General features: G+C 35.1%; 1 pseudogene; it reads right to left on the reverse strand.

The window, feature by feature from the left end:
- Window positions 1-253: 253 nt before the first annotated feature.
- On the reverse strand, window positions 254-10,182 carry LOC142611111 (uncharacterized; annotated as a pseudogene).
- Window positions 10,183-10,422: the final 240 nt, after the last annotated feature.

A 10,422-nucleotide genomic window follows, 5' to 3' on the forward strand; every position in this document is an offset into this window, starting at 1 on the left:
TTTAAGTTTAACAACTTTTTTTGGTTCAATTTTTGCAATATTTGAAATAATCTTGCTACTTTCAACTGCTATCCATGGATAATAACCCATCTTTCCCTTATATTTATGTTCTTGTTATGTAGTCATATATATATATATATATATATATATATATATATATATATATATATATATATATATATATATATATATATATATATTATCAATAATTTATAGGCAATAAATCTTCAGGTTCTCTACTCTTTCTTTTGAATTTTTAGAAATTTTAACATTAATTTTTGGGTTCATGTTTTCCAATAAATGAAATTGTCTTAACAAATTTCAATTGCTATAATCATACATTATTCTTTTGAGATAACCTATATTTCTCTTAAATATTTTCTAACTTTGTGTGTCTTCCAATCCCAAAACCAGCATTTACCCTCACCATCTCCTGACATAATAAACCGGCCGTCTGGCGAGAAATTGACTTGGCAAGCATACCCTGCCACAATGTGCCCTGAAAATACCTTATTCGTATTGAGCTGAAACTTGTCCCTCATACTATACGTAAGAATCTGATTGTCCAAACTCTGTGCGACAAGATAATTTGTACTGGGATGAAGTGAAATGGATGGCATAGAATGCATATGAGGCTCACTAATATACTTTATAACCACAAGAATCCCAAATTCCCATACTCGTAGCGACTTGTCATCGCTCGAAGTCACAAACCTCCTGTTATTATCAACAAACGTAATGGTATTCACGACCCCCAAATGTGGATCATACTCTTGCACAACCTGTCCAGTATTCATATCCCACTGAACAATCTTCTTATCACTCATCCCCGCCAACAAAATGCTCTGCTTATCATCGTCCGGATTAAGCCTAACCATATATGGAATCTTCCCGGTACTAAAAGTTGATATCACTTGCCCTGTCTGTGTGTCCCAGTACTTGATATTCTTATCATACCCAGCAGTCAAAAACTTTGTCCCGTCATTGCAAAACCAAATATCCCTAACTGCCTTGGAGTGACCCATGTAGGTCCTCATACATTTTCCCGAATTGAACACATCCCAAATTTTCACCTTTGTATCCATCCCTGCTGACAATATCAAATGCCCCTGTTTCGGGATGAACCTTATAGCAGACACGCCCTTCGTGTGGCCACTCCAAGTGTGCACCAATCTCTTTGGTATATAACAATGAACATTGTTGGCCTTGGCATCCTTGGGAGGCGCAATCCAAGACCTTCCTTGATAATCTCTCTCTTCTTTACCATGGAATGTACTCTTATCTGGAAGAATCTCTCCCTTTTCAACGCCTCTCTCTCTCTCTCTCCTCACCCTTCTTCTTAGCATACTCCTCTGCATACTTCTTCTGCTCTTCTGTCAATTCAATTTGTAACCCTTCCTTCTTGCCTGCCCATGGACTCTTCCTATTCTTCATCAACCAAGTTTCACTGGTTGGATTCCGAAGCTCAACCTTATTGAGGTTTTCCTCCTCTGTTTCCTTCTTTTCAATCTTCCTCTTCTTCTACTCGTGCTGTGGGATGTTGTTGACAGAGATGGCATCATTCTTTTGCAAGGCATCAAGATCACTGACATAATTGTTGCCAGCGGAGGCAGAGGGGTCAGTGGCATAGCCATACTTGTGGAATGTATAGTACTGCTCGTCGAAGATGAAAGGTTCAATGGAGGCATCCTCAACAAAGCCAAGCTTGTGGTTCCACATGCCCTGGGCAATGCCGTCCTTGGTGTATGAGTGGGCTGGGCCAACAATGGGGGCCCAAAGCTGTTCATAGGTGGGGTTAAAGGCAACAACATGCTGCAGTGGGTCTATTGGCCTCGACTGTGCTTGGTAGGCTTGAGCCACCATGAGGGTCAACATGGTTTCATCGACCTTTGGTGCTGTAAACTTGGCGGGAAGAAGGCGCGGTGGGTAGGCCTCGGGGATGATGCAGTGGAATTAGGTTCTTGGAATTGGTCCTCTAGTTTGCCTATTTCATTCTCATTTCGGTCTTTGTAGATTTGGAAGAGATCCATTGAGAGAAATTAATGTGGATGGAGAACTTTGAGATTGAATCAACCAAAAAAAATTTAATATTTCCAATGTGGTGATGAGAATCAATACCAATGTCCTGCAAAAACATAAGCAAGCAACATTACAGTAAGTACATTTTGATATCACACTACATATTCCTCAAAGCAAAATACTATGCCAACTTACCAGTTAATAATATTTATAACCATTGTCCAGTGCATGTACGTGTTGTTCGATCGTCAAGAAATATTTGACTAATGGTTTTTGCTTAAAAACAAAATCATTACTAACAAATTAATCCCTTGATTATTAGAATCTAAATAAGTATTGTAAAATTAAAAATCTAGGAGAAAGCAACCAAGCCCAGTGGCAACTCTAGGAATTTTTCTCAGGATGTTCCTTAAGAAGGATAAATTACACAATCTAATAAAAAGAAAAATTCATATATTGACAACAACAACAATAAAAAAACATGCAAATACATAAATTTTACAATTGTCTTCTACGAGTTTTCATATTTTGAAATCATTGTATGACAGTCTCATTATCAATGCTACAAGCTACATCTCTTTCAATGTACACAACTAAGCAACCATTCATCCATTGATCTCCCATTCGATTGCGCAATTTATTGCGAATAAACTTCTTTCTCTTGTTGTTTAGTTGCTTCATTATTTTTCTTTACTGACTAATAGCAGTCTAGCACACACTATACTGTGCATTAGCACACATCCCACTGTGTGGTAACACACGCCCCATGTGCATTATCCACTGTACTACTTAATGCCTAACATAATTTAATTTTTTATCTTTTATATAGTGTATTACTACCTCTACATGCCTTCACCTACCTCTACCTGTCCAATCCTCCAATTCAAATATCCCCGCTTCATGGCCTATTTACCCCACTCAACAGACAACAGTTACAAGGGCTAATAAACATTCCACAAAACATTAAACGTATAAAATATTCACACACACAAAACGACAAACTCTTAAAATAATAAAGTCAAAATGTCAAATAAATTTATAAAGTAAAGGAATTAGATATTTAGACATAGATAGACAGAGAAAATGAATCTCATTTCAGTTCAAAGAGAGAGCTCTGCTCTGCTCTCGCTCTCAGATCAGAGCAAAGCAAAGCCAAAGATGTAACATGAGATAGAGTGATAGAGAAAAAGAGAGAGAAGTAAAGAACTGAAATACCTTGAGGCCTGAGGGGCGGCGCCGTGGCAGAACGTCGAGATGAGGACTCGAGAGTCAAGGCGACGAGGACAGGCCAAGCAATCTCTGATCCGATCTCCAATCTCGCCGTCGCTATTGCTCGAGTTTGAGGCGGTCCAGGCAGAGGCGTCGTCGCGCCGATGTGCTTGGAGCTTGGTCGTTGATGTCTTGATGATTTTTTTTTTTTTTTTCATTTAGGTTAGGAGTTCTGATTTTAGTTTTCCTTTAGTATTTGATGATTTTGATCAATCGGCAGACGCGTATTGGGTTTTGGTTTTTTTTTTTTTGAGAATCCGTTTCAGTGTTTATTTTTTTGGTTTATGAGCGCTTGTTGGTTTGGTCTATATATAAACGAATGTTTTGGAGGTTCACCATCACTTGTTGGTGTCTAGGAAATATTTCTAATTGGGATTTGGGATTGGGTTTTTCTAATCCTAACTTCTTTGGAACTTGTTTGGATTAGGGGTTTTTCTCCGACCCAAGGTTGTAAATTGTAATATAAAAATATGAAAACCGAACTACTCCTTACTCCCTCTCGCCAAAGCTATCTGATTCTATCAAAGTCAAATATATATTTTTTGGTACTTAAAGTCAAATCTTTTATTTTTTGGTTGCTCAATAAGCCGCATATCGTCTATTCACATTTTAAGTTCTAGTTTACCAAAAAAAAAAAAAAACATATTAAGTTCTAAACATTTATTTTATTTTATTGTTTCATCTTTTGAGTTTGAGTAATTTTACTTATTTTCCTATTTAATATAGTTGGAGTGTGCAGCCAAATCATCAAAACCGACTTAATCCAACTCTACTAGTTGTATTGGTTACTAATCCAACCCGATCGACCTATATTTAATATATATTTAAAAATATATTAAAAAAGATTATTATTTACTTTTTTTTCACCCCTCTTCCTAAATAAAATAAAGCCCTAAGTTCTCCTAATTTCAATCTCCTTCTTATGCTCATAATTATTTAGTTATAAATTTGATTTTATTTGTAGCGGTGTTATACAAATGCTCACTTTAATAATAATAATAATAATAATAATCATCATCATAATAATCATAATAATAATTTTAAAAAAAACTATCCAACCCATGGGTTCAACTTGATCCACGTGAGTTAGGTTGGACCTTGTGATGGGTTGAATTTTTTTAACCCATCATGTTGAATTGGATTTTTTTTTTTTTAAAAACCCTCAACTCGACTTAGCCTGCCCACGCACACCACTAAATACGGTAACTTAAGGTCCTTAACAAAAGTATAAAAAGTTGACAATGGTACATCTTCCAAATATATGATTGAAAGTATTCGGAGGTGGCTTTAGGGATTTTTTTTTTAGATGTAATTAAGAAACTTAAATCAAAAAAATTTAATAATAAAAAAATTACTTGAATATATTGAGGTGACGACATTAAAAAAAAAAACATACAAATATATGAAGTTTTATAATTTCTTTATATGAAGTTTTATAATTTATTTCTACAAATTTTCATATTTTGAAATCATTACATTATAATTCATTATTATCATTATCTATTGTCAATATAAGTAAATGTGACCATTTTCTTTTGTTAATTAAATTTGTATTTAATTTTTTATTTGTATACAATTGTCATTATCTACTTGTCATTGTTTTAGTAAAAAAAAAATTAAACTAAATGACAAAACTCAACTAGCATATATTAATTATTGACCCACACAGTCACAGCATAAATAATAAATTAAGTGTCTACTTTATCAATCAAATACTTGAATGATCACATCCCAGGAAAATAAATAAAAAACTTGAACAATCAAAGGTGGGAGGAAACTTCTCTGCATGTGAAGAATAAGGAGCTGGAGCTTTTTCTTTGCTTGGAGCGGCATTGCCCGAAGAGAGGGGTGAAGCCTTGCCCCTTGCAAAGTCTTTTTTGCCCTTTATAGAAGTGGGAACGGGCTTTGCCAAGGCTAAGCCTTGATTAAATTTCGTCAAAGGCCCACCATCAGAGCTTTTTGATCCAGCTAGCAGCATGTCACCCGTGTTTGTCTCCAACGACTCTATCGTATTGGCATATTTGAAAGTATGGTGCAATTTGGGTTTAAGGTTGGTGTTGCTTTTCTGGATAGCTTTAGGACCTTTCCTTCTTTGTGAAACCACCATCCAAGGTCCGAAAGCAGCATCATGTGACTCGACCTTGTGCACCTCGAGAGGCGGAGAGGCCTGGGCTTCCTTATCGATGACCTTTTTTGTGTTATTCGCGCTGGCTGGAGGAGAGGGTGGTTTGATGGAATATTGACAATTTTCCTTCCGATGGCCAATGCACCCACAAAGGAAACAAAGCTTTTGAAGTCCCTCATAAACTACATTCTGCTGGCGCTTTCCAATACAAACTGTCATAACTAATGGCTTGCCGATATTGACTTGTACGCAAATACGAGCATACCTACCTCTGGCCTTAATGGCGATGTGAGTATTGACCCTAAGGACATTCCCTAAGGCTTGCCCAATCTCTCCTAAAACTCATTCATAATATTCTATGGGAAGTTCATTAAGGCGAACCCAAACCACCGCTGAGGTAACTAAGGCTTTCGATGACTTAAAATTTGTTTCCCATTTGTGAATGGACAGAAAGTGCCACTACAAAAAAACTGGCCTACTGCGGCGGGCCAAAACCGCCGCTAAAGCCCCAAAAACCACCGCTATAGGTACATTTCACCTATTGCAGCGGGGGCTATTGCGGCGGTTCTACTCGCCAGCCTTGTCGCGACGCAATATCTCTATTGCGGCGGTACATAAACCCGCCGCTGTAGATACGCCTTTTAGCGGCGGTTTTGGTCTATTGCGGCAGGCAGAAAACCGCCGCTATATGTGGTTACATTTAGGTCTATTGACCTTTTAGCGGCGGGATATGCGTGCCGCTATAGGTGACAATCTTTAGCGGCAGGATAGCCCGCCGCTATAGGGCTTCACTTATAGCATAATTTTAGACCTTTAGCGGCGCTTTTTACCCGCCGCTATAGGTTAAATTTAAAATTAAAAAAAAAAAAACCAATCCAATTACAAACAACCTGTAATAATTTTAGTTCTACTAAAACAATACCACAAATGCCTCCAAACAAACATTATATTGACATAGAAGCACAAGGAAGTGACATAGAAGCACAAGGAAGTATCAATGTCTGTCATAAAAATAAGTGTTAATATAATAAAATAGACAAGCTTCAGAATTATATATCCTTGAACCAAATGCAACATAACTACCACTAGAAGGAGCAGACACATGAGTTTGCAGAAAAAAAAACTTACTACAAGCATTGTGAGCAAAGATCCAATCAATGACATTACCAGACCTGAAATAAGATTAACAAAATAATTTATTAACTATAATTTCCTTTATTTTTAATTTAATTTTTTTGGTACACAAATGCTTACATGCATATATATAAGTTGCATGATCCAGCATCCTGTATTCAAGTAGAACACAACACTCATTTCTTTCCCTTATAAACATAAAAGCTGCACACTATCATCCCATACATAAAACTTTAATCCCACAATGTGTTTAAAAATCTCAAATAACACAACCAATCTTAAAACAGCCAAATCTCAAATAATTGTATTAGAACATAATGAATTCTTCAAGAAAAAAACACACAAACATTGAGATATAATTTTAAGGAGACACATTCTTTACAAGCATGAAAGACACATTCAAAGTCACATAATTTATAAAATGAAATTGATTTACGCACTGTACATGAACAAGGCATAGGATTGTGAACTATATCTTTGTCTCCATTGACTTAAAATTATCTAACATATATTCTAAGTCTGTAACTGAATAAATTTTGTGTAATCCAACCTAGCCAAAGAAAGAGCACAAACACAAATTAAATACCAATTCAGAATGCATATATAACAATTTCAAGGTAAACCAAGGACTTAAAAATGCAGATTTTTCAGTAAAAAAAATCAAAAAGAGAAAGTACAAGCACTAGTATGTGTTTAAATCATAAGAAGAGACAACTAGTAAAGAGAACCTAAAAGCAATTATCTTAGGGCAAGAATTTTTTTATTAAAAAAAAAATTCAATACCTGTACAACCATATTAGGATGACGTTCCTCAATATGTTCAACATGTTTGCAAGCAGGATGCCTGCAAATTATCAAACATTACTGTGTTTAAATAAACAAGTATAATAAGTAAAACCATAAGAGAATTGTCACCAAGTAATAGTTCAGCTTGAGCATTGAGTGGTGAAATTCATTATTAAAAAAAACACACACACACAAGCTTAAAATAATTCAACCCATACAAATATGGGGAAGGAGAGAATATAGCATCAGTAAATAGAAAAAAGAAACTAGGCTAGTGTTGATTGTGGCTACGTGTTTGGGAAAGCAATTTTGAGGCTTGTAAGGGACAGGGACAGGTGGGGCTATGCTGTGGGGGGGCAATCAATTTCCTTGAAGGGGGACCCGCTCATAAAAAAAAAGGTATTGAGTCACATTTTTAGTTTTTCACCTACAATAAAATATTTTGCAGAATTTTTGTAGGGGCCTTGGCCCCCCCCTGCTATACACATAGTTCCGCCCCTGCTGCAAAGGGACCATGATCTAACAAGAAAAAAAGAAGAAGAAGATCTCAGTACAACAAGATCCCTTTCCTCTTAATCTAACAACAGCAACAACCACAGTAAAAAAAAACAACTAATCCAAGTCCTGAACTAGTCAAGAAAAACATAACCCCCATAAACTGATTTAAACATCAATATACAGAAATCAATCCCAAATACCTAAGCAAAACATAACCAAGTCTCATATTACCATAAGCCCCACAAAACATAATACACCCACAAGCTGAATTCAACAATGAAGGCCAATTGCACAAAAAAGCTTTGCATAAAGGTGTAATATATGCCTTTTGATTTCTCAAGAATAATGCTATAAGAAATTGCAAATGCATCCATATATCAATAATCCACTTTCTCATATGCTTTGACACCAAATGGTCTCAATTAACTTAATTCCACATCACTAACCCAATTCAAGTTCATCAAAGACCACAAAATATGCATATGACAATAAATAGTTTTGATACGATACATAGATCATAACAATAACTTTGAATTCAGAACTGTTTTTTGTCAATAAAACTTGAGCAAAATTTTAGAATCCTACTAATATGAACTCACGCACAATAAACATAAATATTGTGGTAAACTTATATAATCTCTAAAATTAAACCCTCCAAAATATAATTAAACCACACTCCAAATAACCATCAAGCAACAACCATTTGATTTAGTCCTGCAACTTAAAGATCTGATTCCAACTACTATTTGCCCTCAAGATCCAATCCTTCAAAACCCAAATCACTTTTTAGATTAGTTCATCCAATCACTTGGATCTTCATTACTTATAACCACTAAAACCTTGTCATAGTTTTTTTCTTTTAAAGTGAGCTAAAAAAACCACAGGAGAAAAATTATAGAGAAGGGGAAATTTCAAACAATAAAAAGCAGTCCCTTTCTCATAATAATACACTATCAATACTTACTTTAGACTGATCAAGCTTGTAGATTGGGTAGAGATGTTCTTTAGTAGACCACTTCTTTGCCAAGTTACCATCATCTATCAAATATAGACAGGTCAAAAAAAAAGTTAGCTGACTAACCACCAGGTACTGCTGAACCACTTAGTTGTCCCTAACAATGGAATTGTAAGTGTGGTGACCCACTATGCTTTAACAGATAAACAAAGCCATTCATCAAGAAAAAAAAAATCGAATTTTGAATTTTCTTTTATTATGGCATCAATACAAAATAAAACCAAGTCTAACCCAAATGCAAACCAAAATCTAACCCAAATGCAAACCAAAATCTAACCGCCAAACCTTTAAAACAATCCAACCAAAATATCTTACAAAAAAAATCCAACAAAAATACCCATAAAACAATTAAAACACATGGTTAAAAACTTAAAATACTGTTTTAACAAAAGGGTCTACCGTTTGGTTTTAAACCATTTCAAAACTAATAAAACACAAACAAAACAGCATGAACAAACAAAAAGTCAGATCGAAGGGCAGGGGTAAATTGTTTGATATGAATTCAATAATTGCTACTATGATCATCCATAAATTTAATCAATATGAAAAAAAAAAAAAAAAAACTCATAATTTAATCAAGCCAAATGAACTAAAAAACAATAAATCCAAATCTTTTCTCTTAAATACTTCTATCCAAATAAACCAATGATGAATTTGCATGGATTCTCCAGACCAAACTGAAAGTTTTTATAGTTCAGAAAATAGATTTCAAAGCAATCAATTCAACTTCACACGTATGGAACAGAACGAACGACGTGGGTGTGGCAAACACTACCAAAATCTACTACATGAAAAAGGGTTGAATTTACAGCTTGGCGCCAGTAGTATTAATTTGTTTGCTAATTATTAAACCCTTCTACCAAAATTTTGTCTTCCATAGGGACTCTATAAGATTAACTTGCAAAAGGGCTACAATTAATTATCATGACATTGATTACATACATTTTGGCGTTCATGGAATTTATAAAATATAGAAGTGGCGCACTTGAAAGCTCCATAATCTGAAACAAAAACTCAGTAAGTCACATTCGAAAAGTAAGAAAAGATCGATCATACAATAGGGCTGATTCTTACAAGAATGAAATAATTAGAAAGAGTTTTTAAAATAAAATAAAATAAAAAGGAAAGAAATTGAGAGATAGAGAGAGAGATTAGCCGAAACCCCGAAAGGAATGAATGAAAATATAAAATAGAATTAGAGAGATATTACAGGCATTGTGGGCTGAAGCCAAAACAGCAAAACCACAACGAACGAACGCAAACCCCCTCTTCTCTTTTGGCGCAACAACCAAAAGAGAGAGAGAGAGAGAAAAAAAAAAGGGTGAGAGGGGCGGCTGGAGTGAAATCAGAAGTTATAAATATGCTAGGGTTATAAATGCTAGGGTTTTAATGGTTTTAAAAATTAAAAAACTCAAATAAGCTTACGCGAAGGCTCGAACAATAGAGCACTTAGCTGTTGCACTCACACCATACCACTAAGCTAGAGACTCTAACATCGCTCTTTTATTTATATATATATATATATATTAGTCAACTAATGAAATAGCTGAAAATTAAACTTCAAAAATTTCACCAC

Source organism: Castanea sativa, chromosome 9, assembly GCF_040712315.1.
Source record: "Castanea sativa cultivar Marrone di Chiusa Pesio chromosome 9, ASM4071231v1".
NCBI classification, from domain to species: Eukaryota; Viridiplantae; Streptophyta; class Magnoliopsida; order Fagales; family Fagaceae; genus Castanea; species Castanea sativa.